Source organism: Schistocerca cancellata, chromosome 4 (assembly GCF_023864275.1).
Source record: "Schistocerca cancellata isolate TAMUIC-IGC-003103 chromosome 4, iqSchCanc2.1, whole genome shotgun sequence".
Lineage (NCBI taxonomy): Eukaryota > Metazoa > Arthropoda > Insecta > Orthoptera > Acrididae > Schistocerca > Schistocerca cancellata.
Genome location: NC_064629.1, coordinates 711,720,099 through 711,734,571, shown reverse-complemented (window position 1 = coordinate 711,734,571; position 14,473 = coordinate 711,720,099).

Here is a 14,473-nt window from a genome sequence, read left to right as displayed (position 1 = left end):
GTGGGCAGCGTAGTCCTGCAATTTCTGCAGTATGTTCAGGCACCGGCGGAAATGTGGCAGCCCTGTGAAGATTACAGTTTCGACAGGCAGTGGTACAGATGTTGTAGTCCAGCGAGGGAACTGCGGTACTGGCGGGCAACGGTGTGAACGCAACAGTTCAGCATCATCTGCAGTTTGGCAGCCCACTGACAGAACAGCAGTCCTGGCAGGCATTGGGGTGAAAATGGCGCCCCTGAGACAACTGCACAGTGGACAGGTGCTGGAATGGACGCTACGACACTGTGAATACTGTGGAGTGAATGCATGATGGTATGAAACCTGCAGCACTGAGGTTGAGGCACGAGAACATGGTGGCATGCGATAGTATTGCAACTACTGCTGCCTATTACTACAACAAATGGACTGCTAACGCCTAAAATACTTTTTGGGATTCCCAATCTAGAAATACACCTTGGAACGAATTGCATCTACAACCCTATCCTGAACAAGCTAAATAAATTTGAAACATCCCCTGTAAGTAGGCTGTTCAGGTTTTTATGTTCGTAACGCCACGTAGCGCTCTGTATGAAAATCACTTACATACTATGTAAGTAGGCTGTTTAGGTTTTTATGTTGGTAATGCCACTTAGCGCTCTGTATGAAAATCACTGACTGTGCTGTGTGCAATCTGTGGCTGGTTGGCATTCTATGTAAGTAGGCTGTTTTAGGTTTTTATTTTTGTAACGCCACGTAGCGCTCTGTATGAATATCACTGACTGTGCTGTGTGCAATCTGTGGCTGGTTGGCATTCTATGTAAGTAGGCTGTTTAGGTTTTTATGTTGGTAACGCCACGTAGCGCTCTGTATTGTAATCACTGACTGTACTGTGTGCAGTCTGTGGCTGATTTGCATTGTTGGAATATTTGTTATTGTAGTGTTGGGCAGTTGGATGTGAACAGCGCGTAGCGTTGCGCAGTTGGAGGTGAGCCGTCAGCAGTGGTGGATGTGGGAAGCGAGATGGCAGAGTTTTGAGAGCGGATGATCTGGACGTGTGTCCGTCAGAAAAACGAAATTTGTAAGACTGGATGTCATGAACTTATATATGTATAGTGACTTTTGAACACTACTAAGATAAATACATTGTTTGTTCTCTATCAAAATCTTTCATTTGCTAAGTATGCCGATCAGCAGTTAGTACCTTCAGTAGTTAGAATCTTTTACTTAGCTGGCAGTATTGGCGCTCGCTGTCTTGCACTAGTTCGAGTAACGAAGATTTTTGTGAGGTAAGTGATTCATGAAAGGTATAGGTTATTGTTAGTCAGGGCCATTTTTTTGTAGGGATTCTTGAAAGTCAGTCTGCGTTGCGCTGCAAATATTGTGTGTCAGTTTAGTGATGATCAGAATAAGTAAAGAGAGAAATGTCTGAGTACGTTCAGTTTTGCTCAGCTGTTTGAAAATCAAATAACGTAAGAGGTTTATCAGCACAGTCATTTATAATTTTCCAAAGGGGGCGTTTCATATTTTATAATTTTTCTGAGGGGATGTTTCAAATTGCAAAAACGTTGGGAGTTCGAGGTAACTGAAAAACATTGTGAGATAAATTATCAGTCAAAATCAGTTTGTTGCTACCTAACCACAAGAGGGCGAGTGCGTAACTTGAGATCTTCATATGACTCGTTTGCACATTTAGGGGCTCTGTTGTGCACTATTATATTGGGCTCTTATAGAAACATCGATTATTAATGTGGCCAGTCTAAAGAACAGTCAGTGAATAGTTTGCAAAGGCACATAAATAAATGAAGAGATTACTTAAATGAAGAAAATAAAACTGGATGATCCCTCAGGATAATGAAGTAGCCTGAACACAGGATTAAATTTCACCAGCATTTTATTAAGATCTGCTTTGTCAGTTGACACGGCTTCTAATAAGAAGCGACTTGTTTTGAAATTCCTGTTTGCACTTTAGATCTAACTCTTAAATTTATTGCTTGTTTGTGTATTTATGAAGAACAGTTCCTCGTTTTAGTAACTATGTAGTGAATAGTACCACTGTTTGCATGGGTACAGGCGTTCCTTTTTGTTTGAAGATCGAGTTACAGTTATTAGATCCTCCAGTTGAGTGGTAGCTTCCATCCCAGCAGAAGCACATCAAAGCACACTGTTACGTTGTTGAGTTGACACAGCTTATAACAGGAAGCGACTTATTTTAATTCACAGTGTGACGTTTAAACACCTAAATTTATATGTATTGAGAACTCTGCAGAGTAGATTTAAGTGTCTGTTTATTCTCCTCATTTATATTTTGTGCGCATTCCACCACAGTAGCGCCACAGTCTCTTTTGCAGGAATCTGTTTCTATTTTCTCAGTTCCTTCTGACTGCATTGTTTGTGTTTTTTGAGATCTTGTACAGCACGAGGTGGGTAGGGATTGTAGTTCGTGCGAGCGGTTACAAGCAGAATTCACTGTCATCAGTAAGTAGCTAGAACCTGCATTGGCCACAGTCAACAGGCTTCTGGCTACTATTCAAAGATGCGGTGACATGAGAGCCCACAGCACGGTACCTTTGATGCCGTTGGAATCCCCTGGTGAAATGGCTCTCACTGCGTCATCTGATACGCAACATCTAACAAGCCCGTCTTCAGTTGAGAGTGAGTGGCGGAAGCTGGTGTGTTTATGTGTTAACTGTCAGAAGGCGAAACAGGAAACGGGCCATGTGGCTGGCCCCTTATGCTTTAGGTACAGGTACGAGGTTCTACCCAGAGTTGATAAAACTTCTGAGCTAGTACGAGATGATTCCCTTGCGGGCCAGTGGCCAATTTTCTCGCTCAGTCCAGACAAGTGCTAGTCATTGGTAGCTCCAACATTTGGCAGGTAATGTAGCCCCTCAGGGAAATAGGAGGCAGGAGGGGAAAGAATGCCGTTGTGTACTCATACGTTTGCCGCGGGGTCTCATCTGAGACTTGGAGGAGACTGCCAGCGGCTGTCGAGTGAACTGGATGAAACTGGCTGCAAATTGAAACTGTGACATATATTGGTACGAATGACGTCTGCTGCTCGTGTTCTGAGGCCATCCTCGGGTTCATTCGGCGGATGGCCGATTTGGTGAAAGCAACTAGCATCGCATGTGGCGTGCAGACTAAAAATGGTTCAAATGGCTCTGAGCACTATGGGACTTAACTTCGTAGCGGTCGCTCGGCTCCAGACTGTAGCGCCTAGAACCGCACGGCCACTCCGGCCGGCGTGCAGACTAACTCGCGATTTGTAGCATCATACACTGGGTCGATCGTGGTCCTCAGGTTTGGAGCACAGTGGAAGGTCTAAGAGGCTCAAACGATTATGCGTTGGTATCGGAGGTGAATTTCTCGACCTCCACTATCGGATGAAGAGTTGTAGGATTGTCCTTCATAGGTCAGGCGTGCACTACATTCTGGACGCGACTACTAGGGTAGCGGAATACTTGTGACATGCACATGGTGCTTTTTAGATTAAAGGAACACCCCCGCCCACCTTGGGATCAGAGACGCATTGGCTGCTAAAATCGACGATACATCAGCCAAATTCTTTTCAGAGAATGTTCGTCTTCGCAGATCGATATACAGAGTGTCCCAGAAGTGTTGCGACAGGTTTCGAGGTGCTGTAAAGAATGTCTTGAGGAACAAATAGAGGATAGGAACACGTGCCCAGAAATGAGACCCTACGACGAAGTTATAGGCGCCGGCACCTGACACTAGGCCACCCATTCGGCAGCAGACATGACTTTGTATGCTGGTGGACCGTAAGCCAACGTTTCCCAATGTTATTTGTTATTTAGTGATTACGACTGATTGCCGCAATATCCAGTGGAGACGATGGAGATAGCTGCTGCGTAGTGTTGCCTCCTATAAACTTGATGCTCTGTTGTCTCGGTGGATGACGGTTTCGGACACGGATTTCCATCTCCTGTTTATTCTTCTCCTGGAATCCTCTAAAATCTCCAGTGGTTTTTGGTATCCAGGAGGAAAACAAACTGCGGATGAAAACCCATGTCCGAAACCGTCATCCACCAAGACAAGAGATAGCTTTATATATATATGAAGATGGTATCTGTTCTTTCGGACATGTCAGAAAGAACAGATATCATCTTCATATGTATATAGTTAAGGCTCACCGGCCATTTGACCATCTTCTATGCGGATGCACACACATTGCCCGAACTCATACGGGAATCGGTAAAGCCCCGAGTAATGAGTGTAATGGTCAGGGGCACAACGAATATAGCGCGGGACAATAAGTTGGGAATGTGGGTCTCACGGGAGGCGTGCCAAAGAAAAGTCCCTGCAGTCACACTATCCTCTGTGTCCTCGGTGACTCAGCTGGACAGTGTGTCTCTCATGTAAGCAGGAGATCCCGGGTTCGAATCCCGGTCGGGGCACACATTTTCAACTGTCCCCGTTGACATACACTCCTGGAAATTGAAATAAGAACACCGTGAATTCATTGTCCCAGGAAGGGGAAACTTTATTGACACATTCCTGGGGTCAGATACATCACATGATCACACTGACAGAACCACAGGCACATAGACACAGGCAACAGAGCATGCACAATGTCGCCACTAGTACAGTGTATATCCACCTTTCGCAGCAATGCAGGCTGCTATTCTCCCATGGAGACGATCGTAGAGATGCTGGATGTAGTCCTGTGGAACGGCTTGCCATGCCATTTCCACCTGGCGCCTCAGTTGGACCAGCGTTCGTGCTGGACGTGCAGACCGCGTGAGACGACGCTTCATCCAGTCCCAAACATGCTCAATGGAGGACAGATCCGGAGATCTTGCTGGCCAGGGTAGTTGACTTACACCTTCTAGAGCACGTTGGGTGGCACGGGATACATGCGGACGTGCATTGTCCTGTTGGAACAGCAAGTTCCCTTGCCGGTCTAGGAATGGTAGAACGATGGGTTCGATGACGGTTTGGATGTACCGTGCACTATTCAGTGTCCCCTCGACAATCACCAGTGGTGTACGGCCAGTGTAGGAGATCGCTCCCCACACCATGATGCCGGGTGTAGGCCCTGTGTGCCTCGGTCGTATGCAGTCCTGATTGTGGCGCTCACCTGCACGGCGCCAAACACGCATACTACCATCATTGGCACCAAGTCAGAAGCGACTCTCATCGCTGAAGACGACACGTCTCCATTCGTCCCTCCATTCACGCCTGTCGCGACACCACTGGAGGCGGGCTGCACGATGTTGGGGCGTGAGCGGAAGACGGCCTAACGGTGTGCGGGACCGTAGCCCAGCTTCATGGAGACGGTTGCGAATGGTCCTCGCCGATACCCCAGGAGCAACAGTGTCCCTAATTTGCTGGGAAGCGGCGGTGCGGTCCCCTACGGCACTGTGTAGGATCCTACGGTCTTGGCGTGCATCCGTGCGTCGCTGCGGTCCGGTCCCAGGTCGACGGGCACGTGCACCTTCCGCCGACCACTGGCGACAACATCGATGTACTGTGGAGACCTCACGCCCCACGTGTTGAGCAATTCGGCGGTACGTCCACCCGGCCTCACGCATGCCCACTATACGCCCTCGCTCAAAGTCCGTCAACTGCACATACGGTTCACGTCCACCCTGTCGCGGCATGCTACCAGTGTTAAAGACTGCGATGGAGCTCCGTATGCCACGGCAAACTGGCTGACACTGACGGCGGCGGTGCACAAATGCTGCGCAGCTAGCGCCATTCGACGGCCAACACCACGGTTCCTGGTGTGTCCGCTGTGCCGTGCGTGTGATCATTGCTTGTACAGCCCTCTCGCAGAGTCCGGAGCAAGTATGGTGGGTCTGACACACCGGTGTCAATGTGTTCTTTTTTCCATTTCCAGGAGTGTATATCAACGCCTGTATGCAGCTAAGGGTATTCGTTTCATTGTATTGATTTAATTTTCAAGAGATAGCTCGCCGAGAAGAGCAACAAAACGGGGCGTGGAATATCGCCAAAAGTACCGCTGTGCTGTAAGGGTGCCGCGGATGACACTCAAAGGAGTCCAAGAGATGGCACCCCAGACCATCACTCGAGCTTGTCGGGCTGTATGGCGGGCAACAATGATGTTGGTGTTCCACCGCTATGCAGGCGATCTCCAGAAACGTCTTCGCTAGTCGTTTGGGCTCAGTTCGAAGCGGGGCTCATCACTGAAGAGAATTCCACTCCATTAAATGAGATTACGGAGCCAAAACGTGTCTGGAGACGCCCTGGAGAGTGATGGGATAACGGTCTGGCTGTCGACCGCCATAAGGCGCGATAGCTAGGAGTGATAGTGTGGGGTGCCATTTCTTTACACAACGGAACCCCTTTCAGCTACATCTTCATCTACAGCTACATCTACAACTACGTGATTACTTTGCTATTCACAATTAAGTGCCTGGCAGAGGGTTCAATGAACCACCTCCAGGCTGTCTCTCTACCGTTCCACTCTCGAACGGTGCGCGGGAAAAACGAGCACTTAAATGTTTGCCATCCGCGGAATCCTTACAACACAAAGATACGTCGACGATATTCTACGCAGCATTTTGTTACCCCAAAGCGAGTGAAATTAAGCGTGAAAGGTCTGTCGAAACTTACATCGGATGCTTTTATAGATCGCCTCACTCAGGAGCTGTAGTGTCGAAGCTGTTCAGAGAGAACTTAGAGAATATCATTAATAACTTTCCTGATCATATCTTTGTAATAGAAGATGACTTCAACTTGCCAGATATAGATCGGGAGAGTCATGCTTTCGAAACTGGTGTGACATTTTTCTGAATGCCTTGTTCGAAAATTGCTTCGAGCAGGTAATTAAAGAACCAACTCGCGAAGCTAACACCTTAGACCTTAGAGCACAAAGTGATCTGAACTTATCAAATCCGTTAATGTCGAGAAAAGGTATCAATTATCAGGTCTGCGGTAGTAACTATCACTACGGGTATTGCAAAGAATGCCAAGAAAGGCAGGAAAATATTTTTGCTTAGCAACAGTGACAGGATACAAATTGCAGAGTACCTGAGTAGTCAATATCAAATATTCAGTGCTGAGGAAGAATATGCGGGGTACAAATGGATAAAATTCAAAAGCATCACCCAATATGCCTTTCAAAAGTATGTTCCGAGCAAGGATTTAAGGGATGGGAAAGATCAACCGTGGTTTAATAGCCGTGTTAGAAAACTGCTACGTAAACAAAGAGAGCTTAATCACAGATTCAAGAGAAGTCAAAGCCTAGCTAACGAACAAAAGTTGTACGAAGCGAAAATGAGCATTAGGAGAGCAATGACAGAAGCGTTCAGTGACTCTGAAAGTAAAATTTCGTCAACCGACGTGACTAAAAACCCTAAGATGTTTTGGTCTTACGAAAAACCAGTAAGCTGTTCGAGATCATCTATTCAGTCACTCAGTGACTGTACAGGCACCGAAATGGAAGATAACAGAGAGAAGGCCAATATATTGAATTCGGTCTTCCGAAATTGTTTCGTCGAGGAAGATCGTAATACGATCCCTCCTATCAATAATCGGACGAATGTCGAAATGGCGGATACTCAGATAACCGATTGCGGAACAGAAAAGCAACTACAGTCTCTTAGTACTGTAAAGGCATGAGGACCTGATGAAATTCCTGAAGATTCTACAATGATTACGCGAAAGAAATTCCTCTCCTTTTAGCAGCAGTTTACCGTAGTTCGCTGGAGCAACGAAAGGTTCCATGAGACTTATAGTGCTGTAGACAACGACACTCAGGTTGATGCCACGTTGCCACCGTCCTGCATGTGTTATCATAGATCGATACCACCGGTCTGGCGTCCCATAGTTGGTAACGGCAACGCAGGATTCCGTCATTGTGGGATCCGGCGGACCCAATGTAGCACGCCTACTGATCCATGCCTCCAGCAGCTCCCTAACACGAGTGCCCTCTTCCTCTCTGATTTAGGATGATCGGCCGCAACCATACAGCCAATTCGCAATGAGACGCAGCCCTGTCGGAACGGGGTGCAAAAGTTAAGAGAGTCTCACCCCATGATACCCTGGTCGCCATTGTATTAGTTGAACTTCACTGCTGTATGTTCATTTGTAAAGAGTCTTCGTACACTTAAAGAAAGCTACAGGTTAAGTAAAGCTTCTGTTTACTCTATTCATTAGATTGCTAAGCATTTATGCTCGTGTCCCACTTCTTACGACGACAGCTGCTACACCACTCTGTATCCCTCCTCTCCTTGCCATTGTATACAAAGTGCACTGGTGTCCAAAATTAAAACAAACTACTATTTCCCCGTTCTGTGTCTAATTCACGATACAATAATACAAACTGTCGACAGAAGTCCGAACGATGGTGTTCTTCACGGGAGGTGGCATTCGTGTCAACGGACAACCACTCCAACGATGACGTCAGGGCACTAATCAAATGGGATAATGTTTCCTGGGCAGTTCCTCATCCACAATTTCTGTGTACACAGTCACAGACGGTGCAATATGACATAGAAAAGACGCCAAAAAGACTCTCTGTGGTGGAGGGCCGTAGGAAGAATGGAAGCACGGCAGTCGCAAACTGATGTGGCCCGAAGGCTTAATGTCAATAGTTCTGTTGTTTCTAGGCTGTGCCGACAGTTTATAGAGACCGAAGTTCTATCCTGAAGGCCAGGGGAGGGCCAACCATGTGTGACATCAGAAAGAGAGTACTGTGATTTGGCTGTAAGGGCAACACGGTACCGCCTTAGTACTGCATGGCAACTGGCATCTGACCCCGTAGCATCTACTGGACGTGTTGTATCGACGCAAACTGTGTACAGAAGGCTTCGGCAGAGTGGCATTTACTGTCGGGGACCTGCTGTATGTGTGCCTCTGACGTGACTTCAGGGAAGGGAAGGTCTAGAGTGGAGTCGTCAGTATGTCACCTGAACGGTCGAACAGTGGGCCAATTTTCTTTTCACAGATAAATCTCGATTTGGTCTGGAGAGTGATCATTTGGAGAGAACGTGGAAAATGGTTCAAATGGCTCTGAGGACTATGGGACTTAACTTCTGACGTCATCAGTCCCCTAGAACTCAGAACTACTTAAACCTAACTAACCTAAGGACATCACACACATCCATGCCCGAGGCAGGATTCGAACCTGCTACCGTAGCGATCGAGCGGTTCAAGACTGTAGCGCCTAGAACCGCTCTGCCACACCGGCCGGCAGAGAACGTGGAACTCGATTTCGGGACCCAAACGCTGTGTAAAGAGACCGATATCGAGGAGGATCCCTAATGGTGTGGGCAGGGATTACGCTAACCACACGAACTCCTCTTCACGAAATTGTGCGGGTGAATCGGCAAGGTTGAACTGCTGTCAGGTATCGTGACGAGATCTTGGGATCTCATGTGTAGTTGTTTCGAGGTGCTGTGGGCCAGACTTCGTACTGATAGACGATAATGCTCGACCTCATAGAGCACAGGCGGATATTTTCTTGGAAACGGAAGATATTGCATCCATGGCGTGGCCTGATCGCTCTCCAGATTTGAATCCCATAGAGCATGTATGGGATGCACGGGTAGACGGGTTGCATCACGTCAGCTTCCACCGACCACTCTCCAAACCGAGCGAAGCGGCGCAGTCGTTAGCACACTGGACACATTTGGGAGGGCGATGGTTCAAACCCGTGTTCGGGCACCCTGATGGAGGTTTTCCGTGATTTCCTAAATCACTTCAGGTAAATGGCGGAATTGTTCCTTTGAAAGGCCACGGCCGACTTCCTTCTGCATCCTTCTCTAATCCGATGGGACGATGACCTTGCTGTTTGGTCCACTGCCCCGAATCAACCAACCAGCCACTCTCCAAGACTAGCGGGCAGCTCTGCAGGAGGAACGGGCGTTATTGCCACAACATCTACATCTACATTTATACTCCGCAAGCCACACAACGGTGTGTGGCGGAGGGCACTTTACGTGCCACTGTCGTTACCTCCCTTTCCTGTTCCAGTCACGTATGGTTCGCGGGAAGAACGACTGCCGGAAAGCCTCCGTGCGCGCTCGAATCTCTCTAACTTTACATTCGTGATCTCCTCGGGAGGTATAATTAGGGGGAAGCAATATATTCGATACCTCATCCAGAAACGCACCTTCTCAAAACCTGGACAGCAAGCTACACCGCGATGCAGAGCGCCTCTCTTGCAGAGTCTGCCACTTGAGTTTGCTAAACATCTCTGTAACGCTATCACGCTTACCAAATAACCCTGTGACGAAACGCGCCGCTCTTTGGATTTTCTCTATCTCCACTGTCAACCCGACCTGGTACGGATCCCACACTGATGAACAATACTCAAGTATAGGTTGAACGAGTGTTTTGTAAGCCACCTCCTTTGTTGATGGACTACATTTCCTAAGGACTCTCAAAATGAATCTCACCCTGGCACCTGCCTTACCAACAATTAATTTTATATGACCATTCCACTTCAAATCGTTCCGCACGCATACTCCCAGATATTTTACAGAAGTAACTGCTACCAGTGTTTGTTTTGCTATCATACAATCATACAATAAAGGATCCTTCTTTCTATGTATTCGCAATACATAACATTTGTCTATGTTAAGGGTCAGTTGCCACTCCCTGCACCAAGTGCCTATCCGCTGCAGATCTTCCTTGCATTTCGCTGCATGAGACTGATGACATCATTCGTAGCATACCCCGTCGTTGTCATGCCTGTATTGCTGCCAGAGGTGGTCACACCACATAGTGAGCAAGTTAACCAGTTGTCAGAATGTATGTGCAAATCTGAAAAAAACATAGGACATCTTTGTCTACCGTTATGCATGTTGCAGTTGTTTACGTTCTGTACTCTTTACATTATTTCTACTTACTATCACCTGTGTATACTGTTTTGTGGAAAATTAACGCAACATTGCAAAATTCCGTTTGTTGCTTTTTTTTGGATACCAGTGTAATACACAACATCGCACAGTCGTTCAGTGAAAAAAAGATAGGAGCGTACCGAGTATCGGACCAGATTTGCGATTGGATTCAAGACTTCCTTGCGTATAGGACTCAACACGTCTGTCATAACGGAACAACATTGAAAGATGTAAAGGTAATTTTCGGAGCACTCCAAGGAGGTGTGGTAGGAAGGACCATTACTGTTTACAATGTATATAAATGATCAAGTAGAAAGCGTCGGATGCTCTTTAAGACTGTTTACAGATGATGCGGTTGCTCTATAACAAAGCAGCAACGCCAGAAGACAGTATCGATTTGGAGAATGACATGCAGACGATTGTTGAGTGCTGTAGACTCTGGCAGTTGACACTGAACGTAAATAAATGTAACGTATTGCATATAAACAGGGAAAGAAATACACCACTGTACAGCTACACTATCGATGAGAAACTGCGGGAAACAGTATCGGCCGTAAAATATCTAGGAGTAACAATCCAGATCGACCTTAAGTGGAATGACCAAATAAAACAAATAATAAGAAAATTAGACGCCAGACTGAGATTCGTAGAAAGAGTCTTAACCCCTTAATGAATGAAAAAAAATTGTCGATGAAAGATGTTGTTGTTGTTGTTGTGGTCTTCAGTCCAGAGACTGGTTTGATGCAGCTCTCCATGCTACTACATCCTGTGCTTCTTCATCTCCAGGTATCTATTGCAACATACATCCTTCTGAATCTGCTTAGTGTGTTCATCTTTTGGCCTCCCTCTACGATTTTTACCCTCTACGCTGCCCTCCAATAATAAATTGGTGATCCCTTGATGCTTCAGAACATCCCTTCCTCTAGTCAAGTTGTGCCACAAATTCCTCTTCTCCCCATTTCTATTCAGCACCTCCTCACTAGTTACATGATCTACCCATCTAATCTTCAGCATTCTTCTGTAGCACCACATTACGAAATCATCCATTCTCTCCTTGTCTAAACTATTTATCGTCCATGTTTCACTTCCATAAATGGCTACACTCAATACAAATACTTTCAGAAAAGACTTCCTTACACATAAATCTATACTCGATGTTAACAAATTTCTCTTCTCCAAAAACGCTTTCCTTACCATGGGCAGTCTTCATTTTATATACTCTCTACTCCGACTATCATAGTTATTTTGCTCCCCAATAGCAAGACTCATTTCCTAATCTAATTCCCTCAGCATCATCTGATTTAATTCGACTACATTCCATTACCCTCTTTTAGCTTTTGTTGATGTTCATATAATATCCTCCTTTCAAGGTACTGTAAATTCCGTTCAACTGCTCTTCCAGGTCCTTTCTGTCTTTGACAGAATTACAATGTCATCGGCAAACCTCAAAGTTTTTATTTCTTCTCCATGGATTTTAATTCGTACTCCAAATACCATCGGGGATAGGCTACAACACTGTCTCACTCCCTTCCCAACCACCGCCTCCCTTTCATGCCCCTCGACTCTTATAACTGCCATCTGGTTTCTGTACAAATTGTAAATAACCTTTCGCTCCCTGTATTTGACCCCTGCCACCTTCAGAATTTGAAAGAGAGTATTCCTGTCAACATTGTCAAAAGATTTCTCTAAGTCTACAAATGCTATAAATGTAGGTTTGCCTGTTCTTAATCTATCTTGTAAGATATTGAGTTGTATTGTATTGTATGTTAACCGGGGGCCTAGAAATGATGGAGAGGCTCCATCCCCGCCGCAGCCGCAGTGGCCCACAACCCCACGACGACTACCGTAGTCCACTTCCCCCCTCCGCCACCCCACACCGAACCAATTTCTCAGGGTCATTATTGTGCGGTTTGGCCCCCGTGGACCACCCCCCCCCCCCTCCCGCCATCCCTGGAACGTTTCACACTCTCACACCAGATGGCTGTAGCCCCTACGTTTGAGTGGTAGAGTAGCAATCGCCAACATAATGTAGCTCAGGCGGAATAAAGGAAACCAGCCCGCATTCGCCGAGGCAGACGGAAAACCGCCTAAAAGCTAAACAGACTGCCCGGCTAACCGGACCTCGACATAAGTCTGCTGGGCGGATTTGTGCCAGGGACCAGGCGCTCCTTCCCAGTCCGGAAAGCCATGCGCTAGACGGCTCGGCTAACCGGGCGGGCATCTTCTAAGATAAGTCGTAGGAACAGTATTGCCTCACGTGTTCCAACATTTCTACGGAATCCAAACTGATGTTCCCCGAGGTCGGCTTCAACCACTTTTTCCATTCGTCCGTAAAGATTTCGTGTTAGTATTTTGCAGCCGTGAATTATTAAACCGATAGTTCGATAATTTTCATAGCTGTCAACACCTGCTTTCTTTGGGATTGGAATTATTATATTCTACTTGAAGTTTTATTTATTTATTTACACGTGAAGTTCCGTAGGACCAAATTGAGTAAACGCAATCAACACTCCACCAAGAATCAGCTTAATTTATCAAGGAACTCCTCGACAGAATGAAAGTAGTGACCCATGAGGAAACTCTTCAGTTTCGATTTGAAAGCGCGTGGATTACTGCTACGATTTTTAAATTCGAGTGGTAGCTTATTGAAAATGGATGCAGCAGTATTCTGCACACCTTTCTGCACAAGAGATAAGGAAGTCCGATCCAAATGCAGGTTTGATTTCTGCCGAGTATTAAAAGAGTGAAAACTGCTTATTCTTGGGAATAAGCTAATATTGTTAACAAGAAATGACTGTAGGGAATATATATATATATATATATATATATATATATATATATATATATATATATATATATATATATTCCTGGAAATGGAAAAAAGAACACATTGACACCGGTGTGTCAGACCCACCATACTTGCTCCGGACACTGCGAGAGGGCTGTACAAGCAATGATCACACGCACGGCACAGCGGACACACCAGGAACCGCGGTGTTGGCCGTCGAATGGCGCTAGCTGCGCAGCATTTGTGCACCGCCGCCGTCAGTGTCAGCCAGTTTGCTGTGGCATACGGAGCTCCATCGCAGTCTTTAACACTGGTAGCATGCCGCGACAGCGTGGACGTGAACCGTATGTGCAGTTGACGGACTTTGAGCGAGGGCGTATAGTGGGCATGCGTGAGGCCGGGTGGACATACCGCCGAATTGCTCAACACGTGGGGCGTGAGGTCTCCACAGTACATCGATGTTGTCGCCAGTGGTCGGCGGAAGGTGCACGTGCCCGTCGACCTGGGACCGGACCGCAGCAACGCACGGATGCACGCCAAGACCGTAGGATCCTACGCAGTGCCGTAGGGGACCGCACAGCCACTTCCCAGCAAATTAGGGACACTGTTGCTCCTGGGGTATCGGCGAGGACCATTCGCAACCGTCTCCATGAAGCTGGGCTACGGTCCCGCACACCGTTAGGCCGTCTTCCGCTCACGCCCCAACATCGTGCAGCCCGCCTCCAGTGGTGTCGCGACAGGCGTGAATGGAGGGACGAATGGAGACGTGTCGTCTTCAGCGATGAGAGTCGCTTCTGCCTTGGTGCCAATGATGGTCGTATGCGTGTTTGGCGCCGTGCAGGTGAGCGCCACAATCAGGACTGCATACGACCGAGGCACA